The following is a 13,128-nucleotide window of genomic DNA, read 5'->3' on the forward strand; positions in this document are numbered from 1 at the left end:
AAAGAACTACCAACAAAATTAATGTTCTCTTTTGACTAAAAGGATCCTGCGATGTAAAAGTACACATATAACCTAGCGGGTAGTTCACAAACTAAACAGACTTCACAGCAGAAGCTCTGCTAACATAAAGAAACACACCAAAATAGTAAAGACAAATCAACCTAAAAATAGGGTTTCTAAGTCAATATTTCTAAATTAAAGAGTAATATTTCTAAATCCCAATATACAGTTGGTCATAAAACAGTTAAGTGTTTTTAAAACACACTGGAAAGAGAAATAGGAGATTACACACACACACACACACAAACACACACACACACAAACACAAACAACATGAGCACGCTTATTTGGGGGAAAAAATCTACATAGCTATAATAATCTTCTATTTTCTTCCATATATAAAAGTTAAATGTATCTTCTCTATCATCACAAGCATATCTTCAAATTTAAAATCAACATACACTTATAACCATCTTATTGTATATTCATGTCTAAAATTATCATTAACTTCAAATGTCAAAAATTATTGTAGAAAATTTAATGGTGCTCAATGTCTTCTCAAAAGTGACAAATTTTACCCATATTTTTCTTTATGGACTTGTTTTGTGGCTTATATTTTTTAAAACATTTATTTTCTAATGAAAAATATTAGAAACAATTACAATATTACAAAACATTACAAAATATTAGAATCCACAGAAAAAATTAGAGTGTCTAATGATCACAAACATCATATTTCAGACACTGGAAACATTCTATTGTTGCATTAAACCAATAGATATATCAATTATATGCATGCATTTTTAGAATAAGGGACAATATTCTAATGGTGCTAATAAAAGATTTTCTGAATAAAATGAAATTCTTATCAATAGCCTTCTACAGAGGACTTTAAAAATATCTTTTCCCCTCTACTTAAATATAAACTTCTCTTCCTTCTATTGATCTGTTTTTTTCCTATTTTCTCTTTCCTTTTTTTTCTCCCCTTATATTAAAAACAATCTTTCAACTACAGAACTCTGACCTCTATCAAGCACATAATTCATTCACCTAACAAATCATTTTTGCACATTCCCAAGTATTATGTTTCAAGTTCTGCTGAGAAACTGTTCATGGGTCTTAGAATTCTGGATTGGCTCAAATAGGACTAGATCCTGCCTTTGTGGGACACTAGATTTTTATGTTGCTATGCTACTAAATGTGAGAATGGTTTGAGACAGGACCTCTGATTTCACCCAAAACACACAAGTGCTCTTTCTTAATAAAATCACTTGAGTGTCACAGGACTGAAAAAGAACATGAGAATTTATCCACCACATAAAGGACTACATTCAGAGAGTCATATGATTAGAAGAAGGGATTCATGCAATTCTTAACACAGGTTTGGTACCTTTATTCTCTCCTACTCCAGTGCAGTGAATACTCTATTGTATAGTTACTTATAAAAATGAAAAATAACTGGCTATTCAGTTCTTCCTAATGGTCTGGTAGGCTCCATGTGTGAGAATGTGCGGAATGCCTACCTGCTCTACACGTGTCAGACGTATTCACTTTTCTGCCTGGAAGGCCCTGGAGTCCCACCTCATACTCTCACTCTTGATCTCAAAAATTTATCCTATAAATACCAAATGTCACATCCCCCCATAAAGACTTTCTGATTCCTTCAACCACAGTGAGCCTCTCCCTTCTCCTATGTACTGAGATATAAATATCACTATGTATATATATTTTTCTTTTTTTCACTTAGTCTACCCCCAACAACTGTGCCAAGTAGGTACTACTATCATTTCCACCTCGTAGATAAGAACACCAAGGCAGGTGAGGTCTCTCTGATTCCAAAGTCCACTGCTTGTTTGCTTAATATGTACTCCACTTAGCTCCACACTCTACTGAGATGGTTGCCTGGGTGCCTCCAGTCTCTGGGTTCCCTGATGACAGAAGGCAGAGATCCTGTCTTGTCCATCTCTCTGTTTCTAGTGTCTGGCACAGAATAGGTATTCGATAATACAAATGCTCGATACACGATGAACGAATAAATGAATGCAATTATGTTCAACTTCCCCTGTGAAGAAAAACTCATCCCCTTCTGAATATTCTAAACATACATCTGTAAAGAGCATAAGAGTTATTGCTGACTTCATCCAGCAAACATTTCATGAGTGCGCATTACATGTGATGCACTGTGCTGTGCTGAGAACAACTGAGACTCAGTTCCCTGTCCTCCAGAAACGTAATTCAACAGGGGACAGTGATAAACAACTAGCTAATTGCTTGTTTGGTTTTTCCTAGTCTCCGGCAATTTCTTCCCTTTAAGGGAACCTCATTCTTTATAAACATGTTCCAACACCTCACACTTCTGGGTCAGTGGGATGCAGATCAGTCAATAGGGAAAAAAAAAAAAGTTAAAAGCATCTCCACGGATCTCAAAAACACAATCTTTTAAGCCATTCTTGTTTAGATCAGTAGTCATTTAAGCAGTGTACAGCGTTAAAGAAAACAATGAAGTCAAGGCCACCCTGATAGTATCCTTGCACTTTTTCTTTCACAAGAGACAGCATCGCAAAGTGAAAAGGACATGGGTTTTGAAGTCAGAAAGATCAGGATTTCCATCCCAACTCTGTCCCTTTCCCCCCATACAGACCACAGACAAACTGCTCTATCTTTCTGAGCCTCTTTCTTACCTGTAATACGGAAATAAGGAGACTCGCCCTAAAGGGCTCTTACAAGAGTTGAAAGGGATACCACATGTAACACCTGCCATACCAACGATGCTAGTTTTATGATTTCTGATCTCTCCAGATGCTACCTGGAGAGTACCGGTCAACTGTAATTACAATAGTACTTCTGGCCCCAGTGTCAGTAACACAAAGTGTTTACCAAAAGAACGGTACCTGAAAAAAGCCACTTGAAAAGAGGCAAGACGAGGGGCATGGGATAAGATTCACACCCATGTAGTTAAGTCTCAGGGTTCTAGATGGTGCATATATCATCTGCCTCTTCTTGGCATACACCCTGCAAATCCCTTATTTCAGATCATTTTTGTGAAAAATAAAGATTTATTGATTATTTCTATGATTAGATCTCAAAGAACTGGCATATGTCATTGTGTTAAGGATTCTACTTCTCACAAAGAATCTCTGAGCTCGTGAGGAAGAGGGAAATGACTTACAAACAATGTCCAGGAACCCACCTCCGCATATAGTCCAGGCACTATTCCATTCTGGTTTCCAAGTCATTTCTCAGTTGTTTCTTTTAAGAAATTTTGCAAAGCATGTTAAAAAAATCAAATAAAAATACTTTCCTTTCCATCCTAAACCTAATTTATAATCTACTTAACTTAAAAATCACATTTACTGGAAGTTCACAGACAGAAAAGTGAATCTAGATACGTACCTTACACCTTTCAAAAAATCAACTCAAAACGGATCATAAACCTAAAAGTAAAATGAAAACCTGTAAAACTTCCAGTGGGAGGAGAGAAAACTGGGTGGCCGTGGTTTTGGTGTTGAGTGTTTGAGTACGACACCAAAAGCCTACCTATGAAATTGGTAAGTTGGCCTTTATTAAAATTAAAAACATTTGCTTTGTAAAGACACTGTTAAAGAAATAAAAACACAAGCGAAACTGGAAAAAAAATTTTGCAAAACACATATCTGATAAAGTGCTTGTATCAAAAAGATATAAAGAATTCTTAAAATTCAACAATAAGAAAACAGACAACCCTATTTTTAAAAAATGGGCAAAAGTTCAGAACAGACATCTCACAAAAAGAAATATGCAGATGGAAACAGCATATGAAAAGATGCTTAACATTAAATGTCATTAGGGAATGGAAAATTGAAGCAATGAGCTATCACTATATACCAATTAGAATGGATAAAATCCAAAAAACTGATAATATCAAATGTTGTCAAGGAGCTTGCATTCACTGCTGGTGGAAGTGCAAACAGGTATACAGCCACTCTGGAAAACGGATTGGCGATATGTTACAAAGCTAACCAGAATCTTACAATATGATTCAGCAACCTTGTTCCTAGGTATTTACCCAACTGATCTGAAAACTTATGTCCACACAAAAAATTGCCAATGAACATTCATAGCAGTTTTAATCATAGTTACCAAAAACCAAAAACAAGCAAGATATCCTTCAAAAGATGGACAGATACACCAACTGTGATATATCCATACAATGTAATATAATTACATGACAAAAAGAAATGAGCTATCAAGCCAGAGGAAGACACGAATGGATCTTAAAAGCATATTCTTAGGAAAGAAGCATTGTGCCAAGGCTATATGATTCTAATTATATGACGTCTGGAAAAGGCAAAACTATAGAGACAGTTAAAAAACACAAAAACAAAAACAGTGGTTGCCAGAGGGAGGGGGCTAAGGGAGTGATATGTGAAGCACAGGGGATTTTTAAGTGTTGAAATTATTCTATATGATATTTTGATACTATAATGATAGCTACATGAAATTATACATTGCCAAAACCCATAGAACTTTACAGGACAAAGAGTGAAATTGAATGTGTGCAAATTTTGAAGAAATCATTTAGAAGGTCAGGGGATCCCAGAATGGAATGCAGACTGTGACAAAAGTATCTAACCGTATCATAAACGTGTATAATAACCTCGCTAAAGGGGACGGAGGGAAAGGAGTGGAATCTGTAAGGCTAAGTGGAACCTGTAAAAGGAACTGCACATAAGCACTGTACTCTAGTGGATCAGGCTATTTCCCCTTCTCTGTAAAGGAAGTACAGGTTAACAACTTTGATACCACTATCCATGTGTAATGGAATTGAAAATTTAAGTAAATGGATGGTAGATGGTAGGAGCCAGGTTTTTTCACCTTGCTGGAGTGACTGCATAGATAAGCAAGAAGAGAAATCCAGAATGATGAGGTACAGGAAGAGATATCCACATGAACTCATAGTCAGCTTAAAACAGATACAAACTGTTATACAGAGAAGCATGTATAGGTAAGTGTATATACAGAGGTTTGTATACACACATATGTATTTCCTGCTGTCAGATGAGAGACTAGAAGTAATGACACCCCAGCAGCAACATGAACACCTAGCACCCAGATTTTGGCTTTTAACACCATTTCCCAAGAAAATGAACCAGATTCTTTCTGGCTGACTCTAGGCCTGGGGCAGGAAATGGAAATATACAAGATAATCCTGGAGCATCTTTTAATGCTAGAAAGTAAGGAAATTATTAAAAAAAAAAAAACTCACATTAATGGAGATATGTCAAAAGAGCACAGAAACTAACTGAAAAGAGCTCCCAATGGCCAAAGCTGAAACTATTTGAAGAACAAAATTAAGTAGTATTGGGTTATAACCCAAAGTATAAACATATACCCAGCAGCCCAGACCAATATACGCAAATGATTGAGTAAATTAATAAATGGGGGAAAGAGACAAATCTGCCACACAGAAAAATTCCCAGAATTCTCCTCCCTCAAGGAGGAGAAGCATAACTCTCCACTTCCTAAGGATGGGCTGTACACTGTTCTTCCTTCTAAGAAACAGCATGGAAAGAAAGAGAGTAACTTTTCAGTAAGGAAAACTAACAAACACTGCCTCAGCCAGGTGATCAAGGTCAGTATCAACAGTGACAAATCATGTTAATAGAACCTTGATACTATGTGGTAAAAACAGCACTTTGCCTCTGTGATCTTCCTCCCCAAAACCAGAAACCTCAGATCGTGAGAACAGTATTAGACTAATTCCAACAGAGGGGATCCTACAAAATCCCTGACCAGTACTCCTCAAAACCGTGGAAGTCATTGAAAACAAGGTAAGTCTAACAAACTGTCATAGCCAAGAGGAGCCTACGGAGATGTGACAACTAGGTGTAATGTGGCATCCTAGGTGGCAGGTCCTGGAGCAGAAAAAGGACATTAGACTAAAAACTAAGGAAATCTAAATAAAGTTCGAATTGAGCTAATAATAATGTACCAATACTGGTTCACTAATTGTAACAAATACTAATGTAGAATAGTAGTAAGATGGGAAATTAAATATGAGGGTATTCTAGAAGTCACTTTACTATCTTTACACTTTTTCTGTAAATCTAAAAAATAAAATATATATTTTTTAAAATACCATTTAGGAATGTATCTAGAAAACACTGAATAGGCTGTAGTGAGGCACAGAAGAACTTCACATCTTCCCTGGATATGTTACGTCTCAAATGTTTACAACTATTCTGTTACAGAATTTTTCTTGAGAAAATATTTTCAATCACTAACAGCTGCAAACAATTTCATGCAGTAATTCCCAGCAGGGATGTACTATAATGAAGTACTTTAACAAAAATTCCACCTTTTCCCCTTACATGTGACTGCAGATGTCTGAAGGTTTGTAACTTGTCATTAACTTGGGCTGTTTTGTGATGATCCAAATAACTACCAAACATGTTTAGTACAACTCAGAAAAGCTAACTTAAATTTTATCTAAATCAAATCAGTGCTAAAATATCCAACAAAACTTCAAGCATCTAAAGCAAGACCTTGAGAAAGACTATCATCTTTTTATCCTGGATCTTATATTTTCTTATACAAACCATGGTTCAAGTGAGCTGCTGCAGAATTAAAGGAGATAAATGAAAACAGAAGAATGTGGAGAAGAATTAAAAAGTAGTGGGCGAGCGTGTGTGTATGTAATGTAAGAAAAGGAAAGGACTAGGACTTGAAATCTATCAATTAAAAACACTGAAAGCAAAGAGTAGGAAGCCTACGTGATAGCATAAAAAAGAAAAGGACTGATATCTAAAAACTATCAGCATAAATAAAAAATTAAAAGCAGGAAAAGCTAGAGATAAAAACAAAACACAATCTTTACATTTGATCAGAAACAAGCAAAGTGTTCAAAATTGGACATCAGATTCCTGACAGGGAACAAACAAAAACCATTTTAAAGAAACTTCACCCTAACTACAATTTAAAATATTCCTTCACTATTAATAAAAAGTTAAAAATCGCCATATAATGATACTCAATGACACCGGAAAGTGGGAGGAAAAAAAAGATTACAAAGAGAATGTATCAAATATTGTGAACCGTGGTTAACTCACAATAGTGGAATTAAAAGCAAGTTATCTTTTCTTCTTTCCTTTTTTTCTGCTCTGAAGTGAACGACTTGTGGAATTTTTAAAAGTCTTAATCTCTGAATTCTGCACTAAAGGCATTTTATAAAATGTTATTATATCTGTGACACATTCTACCTTACCCCTTACATGCCAAGTCTATAAATGGCATTATTTTTCAAATTGGTAAGTAAAAATGTGAACCCAGGACCAAAAATTTTCCATACCAGCAACTTAAGAACTATAGTAATATATCCAGAAAACTCCAATTCCAAAGTGAAAATCTATACTAGGTGAGAAAGGATGGCACTGACTTTAATTTTCAATGACCACACGATCTAAATTACTAGTGTACACTTTCCAAAACCCAAGTCGCTGTAGAAGAACGGTATCCTTTCAAGGGAAATAAATTAGAAGCAATACACAGCACAGTTACTTTGTTATATGTATATAAAGAATCCTTTTGGGAATCCTAATTCTTCTACCTCCCCAAAAATAATAAAGCCAAAATCAAACTACTCACGTGCATCTGAAATCAAGTTTTATCTGAACTTAACATAATTAGCTATTCTTTTTATTATCAGAGGCAAGGCGAGAACTGAAACCTTAAAAGGGAAAGTAATAATACATTTCACTAAAATATGTTTTATAAAAGTGGGTTCCCATTCTACTGCTCTTGATGTCCATGGATTTCAAAGCCCAATACCTAATTCAGTGACCTACCCCTAAAGCGCTATGGGTACCACGGGCAAAGAAGGATTTGAGAAACAATGTAAAGGGAGGGGACAATCCGTGCATAGACTCTGCATACAGGTAGTCCTCGAAAGGAAAGTAGAAAGTGAGAGCATAGGAGGAGCGAACAGGGTTTTGGAATCCACTCCAAAGGCATTAATTGACAAAGACACCAGAAGGGCCGTCTCCCCAAAAGTAAAATGGTGAGTGAGCGGAGGGGAGCAAGCTAAGAAAGGAAAGTCAGCAGGAATTAGGAGTGACAACTATGCACAAAGAAAGATCCGTCTTGAAATTTGATGGGGTGGGCGATCGTGGGACCTCCTCGGAAAGTGTCTATTGGAAAAGAATCCCCCCCCCCGATTTGGGGATGGGGAGGGCGGTCTCCAAACCCCAAGTCTAAGACCAGCCCGGAGAAGAATACGCTCGTTCTGGAGTCGCCCCACAGACCAGATAAGCGCAGGTGTATCTGCGGCAGCTCAGGTTACCGGGAAATATGACAAGGACACCGTGAATCTTCTCTGCCCACCCCTCCCGGAGCCCCGGGCGTGGCGGCCGGGCGGCCGAAGGTCGGCACCCGCTCCGGCGCCCCAGGACCAGCGCGCGGACGCGCTCCGGCAGCAGCGCCCTCGCACACCTGGCTCCCGACACCAGTTGAAAGCGGTCAAAGTGAATGAAGGCGGACGCGGCGCCTGGCAGCGCTCCACCCCGGGCACACAAAGGCGGATTCCGAAAATCGACGGAGGTTCCGAGCCGCCGGACCCCGGCGGGCGCTCTTCGCCGAGGGGCTCTTACCTCGGATCCGCCCTCGGGGCCGCGGCTCCCCCGGAGGCGCCTCGAGCCCACAGCCGGCGGGAGGAGGCCGGGAGAAAGCCCCCGACGCGGACCGCGCCCTCCCAATCCTCCGCGAGCCGCCCAGCCGCCGTCGGCGCCCAGCCGAGGAGACGCGGTCTCCGGGGCGAGCACAGCGCCGGCCTCGCGCTCGGCGAGACCGCCTCGCCCGCCGCCGCCGCCGCCGGGGAACTCTGGCGCTGCCCGCCCGCTCGCCCGCTCGCCCGAGCCAGCCGCGCGCCGCGCATGCCCAGTACCCCGCGGGGAACGAGCCAGCGAGCGCGCGCCGCGCGGCCCGGAGCCCGCTCCGCTCTCCGGGTCTTGGCGGCAGCCGAGCCGCAGAGTATCTGGTAGACCCCAGCGCTGGAGGCGAATATGCCGGAGGGGCCGGGTGGGCGGGAGAGGGGAGGGAGGAGAGAAGGCAGGGCCCCGCGCCGAGTTATCAAGGCCGGGATCAAAGTCAGACCGTGGTTCAGAGCCGCCGACAGGTTTCCAGAAGTGCCCTAGCAGGACCGACTAGCAGCTGGGAGACGCGGGCCGGGGAATAGAGCGGGAGGAGAGGTTTGCCCCGGGCAAGAGTTGATGCCCCGGGCAGAGGGAGCGCTCCAGTTACACCGGGTCCTGGAGCGCAATTCGTGGCTACCAACCTACGGGCAGTAAACCTGCCAGAGACCCGCCAGCCTTCGTCTTCCTCCTCGGGCCCTTACACCTATTTTTTTCCCTTTTGTCATTTCCCTCTTTTTTTTTTTTTTTTTTTTTTTCGTCTCCACTCATGCTGTAAATTGTTGGCACCCAAGGGCCTCCAGTTCTGTCCCTTAGAGTCTTCAAACTGCCGGTCCTTAGCTGCAAGCAGCAAGCCCAGACCCGCTTCGCACGCCTGCCTTGGCTCCTATTTTTCTGGTAGCTCTTGCCAAGATCCTGATGTGGTTTGAAGTAGTGGAGGCTTCTTTCACGTCATGTCTCTCCCTCTCGTAACTTAAGCAACCCTCACAACCTTCTCTCCCCTGAGCAGCCCCCAGGGCCACCAAATGAGAAGTCTTTCCATCTGTGAGCATTGCCTTTGCTTGGTCTTAAAACTCCACGTTTGTCATGGATATACCCCCCTCCTTTCTAACTTTTTAAGGTCACTTGATTCCCAGAAATCAACGAAAGACTATAAAATAAACTTGGCTTAAATAGATTGGATCTGCTTGCTTTGTGAAGCAAGGGAAAATCGCAGTCAGAGGAAAGAGGGATTTCAGACCAAGGTGGGAAATAAAACCATTATGCGAAAAGTTGGAAAAGATCTTAAGTCCAGTCCACTGTCTTAGGTAGGAATCCTCTCTCCAGTATTTCCACTACACCATCAACCACTTAAACTTTCCCATTGTTGGAAATCTCCATTTGTATCCATATTATGTATAATTGTGATTGTTTATTATTTACCTATGCCGGGAACTAAGCAATTTTTATATATTATTTCTAATCCTTACGATGAGATAGGCCTTATTATACCTATGTGGCAGGAAAATGAAGCTCAGAAGTTTTATTCCTTATGCCAAAGCCAATGCTGATACCAGAATGCGAATCCAAGTTTGATTAACTCTCAAGTCTGTCATTTGATTTGTAAGTATCAAATCAACTTCCCTTAACTTACACCACTGCTGGTGGTTCTGGCCCCAAGAGCCACACAAGATTAATCTCACTGCTTGCAGACATTGCAAGCCTTGAAATATTTGAACCAGACTATTAAGTAACTACCCGAAGGTCTTCTAATATTTTTCTCTTCTTGGAAATCTCTAGATCTTGTCACTGTTCTTCACATGGAATGGTGAACCCGCATACCCACACTCCATACCCTGCTTTGAACGTGTTCTGATTTTTCATTTTCATCCTTAAATTGTGCACTCAGGAGTGGGCCAAGAACTGAGTCACACAGTGATCAGCAGCCCCTTCGATCCAAGCATACCCTGATAATAAGAAATCCCAAACCTGCACTAGAATTTTTAGAAAATACATTATCAGACAAAACATTCAAGTCAATGTCACATGGACTACATTTAAATCGCCTTTCACCTTACATAGTCTACACTTCTACAAGCCTATATTTTTAAACCTTATTTTTTGACTTTAATTCATATTAAATTTCCTCTTGTTTGTTTTAGGACAGAATTTCAGGTTTTAAAACATTGTTAGTGATCACTTTTACTTTACAACATCTATGAATATAATGAACATGCCTTCTTTGTTTCCACTTAAGTCTAATTAAAAAAAATTACATAAAACAGGCTTAGAAAAGAGCCTTGCAGCCCACCAACAAAAAATCATCTCCAAGAAAATAATCATTTCTGAACCAATACTTTTCAAGAGAAAGCACTTTAGTCCATGCAACCATACTATAACCAGCAAGGATTTTAGGAAGGGTTTTTAGGTGCTTTGCTGAAGTGAAAATTCACTGTCTTTATTGTTCCTAAATCTATCAGTTCCAGTAACTCTTTAAAAAAATAAACAGAACCTTTTTAAAAATTAACCCATTCTCGTATCAATGATTTCCATTACCTTTTCTAAGTGCTTAGAACCATTGTTAATCTTTTTACACTTTTGCTGAGACTCAAACTTTCCTGTTTATAGTGCCACCTTATACAAGTTTTTCCTTCTTGAACATCTTATTTTCTAATCTTGATATGGAAGATGAAAATGATGTAGAACAGAATGAAGGGAGATACACGAAGTGAATGAAATTTCCCAAATATGAAGTACACTTGAAGAATAGCAATAAAGAACAAAAAATAGAATGAAGAAGAGCAAAACTTGAGGAAATAGATAAAGTCTATAGCTGGGTGTAAAAGCTAGATACAGAAAATAAGAAGAAATGGCAATGGCTGAGTGTAACACGAAGACCAAGAGCTATACATAAACTACTCAAGAGTCAAGTGCATTCTTTAAACACCTTTCTCTACTCCAATCCCCCAATATAATGTATGAGGATCATTTAGGGACTGCTGTGTATAGTTTTGTAGGTGGTCTTAAAGCCAAATAATACAAAATGTATCTGTGGATAAAAAAATAAATTAGATAAGGTCTACTGTAGTTTAGACTGTTACTAATTTTATGATCTAATCTAAATGTTTTAAGCACATCTTGATAGACACGTAATTTCATTTTGGCTACCACCATCATTATTATTTAGCCTTATTGAAGAAACAAGCCAAATTGCCTGCATTATTATATTTGCTCTTTAGGAAGTACTTGAGCTATACTCTTGTTTGTTATGGTTCTTTACCTCTATTTGGGTATAACAAATTCGCTCTTGCTTATTCTTTGAATGTGAAAATGCTTGATTTTATTATATATCACATAAGCAAATGTGTGAAAATTTTGAAGCAAGAAGGGAAGTGAAATATTATTAACAAAGAGGCTTTCCAAGTGTAACGTCTACTTTACCAACAAGAAACTTTATTAGTCAAAAACAAATAAATGACAACATCTCTCTATCAACAATGGGTATATCCAGCAGATTGAGATCAGTAAAGACATAGCTGAAATCAACATCATCATCTATCAGCACAATAGAATTGACATCTATAAACTACTTCATCCAACAACAGCAGAATACACATTCTTCTCAAGCTCATGTGGAATATTCACCAAGATAAAACTACATTCGGGGTCATAAAACACTTCTTAACAACTTTAAAAGAATAGAAATTACACAATGCTCTCAGACAACAATGGAATTAAACTAAAAATCAATAACAGAAAAATAACTAGAAAAATCCCAAAATACATAAAGTATGAACAACACACTTCTCAGTAACACATGGTCAAAGAAGAAATATCAAGAGAAATCAAAAAAACAGTTCGAACTAAATGACAATGACAATACGACTTACAAAAATTTGTGGAATGCAGCAAAAGCATGCTTAAAGGGAAAAGCATCTAATATAGCAAATGCTTGTTAGAAAAGGGGAAATATCTAAAGGCAGTAATCTAAGTTTCCACCTTAGGAAACTAGAAAAAGACAGACAAATTAAATCCAAAGTAAGCAGAAGAAAAGAAACAATAAGAATTAGAGCATATTATATCCCTAATCCTCAAGGAAATGCAAATCAAAAACACAATGAGATATCACCTCACACATGTCAGAATGCCATTACCAAAGTGGACACAAATAACAAATGTTGGAAAGAATGTGGAGAAAAGGGAACTCTTTTACACTGTTTTGGGGAATGTAAATTGGTGCAGCCACTGTGGAAAACAGTATGGAGGTTTCTTGGAAAAGTAAAAATAGAACTACCATATGACCCAGAATTTCACTCTGGGTATATAACCAAAAAAACAAAATTAAAAAAGGGCTAGTTTGACATTCAAAAATCAATTAATGTAACCCATCACATCAACAGGCTAAAAAAGAAAAATCACATGATCATATTAATACATGCACAAAAAGCATTTGAAAAAATCCAACACCTAAACATGTTAAAAACTC

At 38.9% G+C, this 13,128-nt stretch overlaps 1 protein-coding gene across 4 annotated transcripts in view; it reads right to left on the bottom strand.

The window, feature by feature from the left end:
• EPS8 (EGFR pathway substrate 8, signaling adaptor) overlaps positions 1-8,762 on the bottom strand; it is a 147,829-nt gene extending 139,067 nt beyond the window's left edge. For 2 of the 4 annotated variants that reach the window (XM_074357470.1, XM_074357467.1), the window contains exon 1: positions 8,625-8,762. The gene's annotated coding sequence lies outside the window, so the exon portion shown is untranslated. The remainder of the gene's footprint in view (positions 1-8,624) is intronic. The other 2 variants (XM_074357468.1, XM_074357466.1) reach the window with 2 other exon arrangements.
• Positions 8,763-13,128: the final 4,366 nt, after the last annotated feature.

The sequence above is a fragment of the Camelus bactrianus genome, chromosome 34 (assembly GCF_048773025.1).
Source record: "Camelus bactrianus isolate YW-2024 breed Bactrian camel chromosome 34, ASM4877302v1, whole genome shotgun sequence".
Taxonomy (NCBI): domain Eukaryota; kingdom Metazoa; phylum Chordata; class Mammalia; order Artiodactyla; family Camelidae; genus Camelus; species Camelus bactrianus.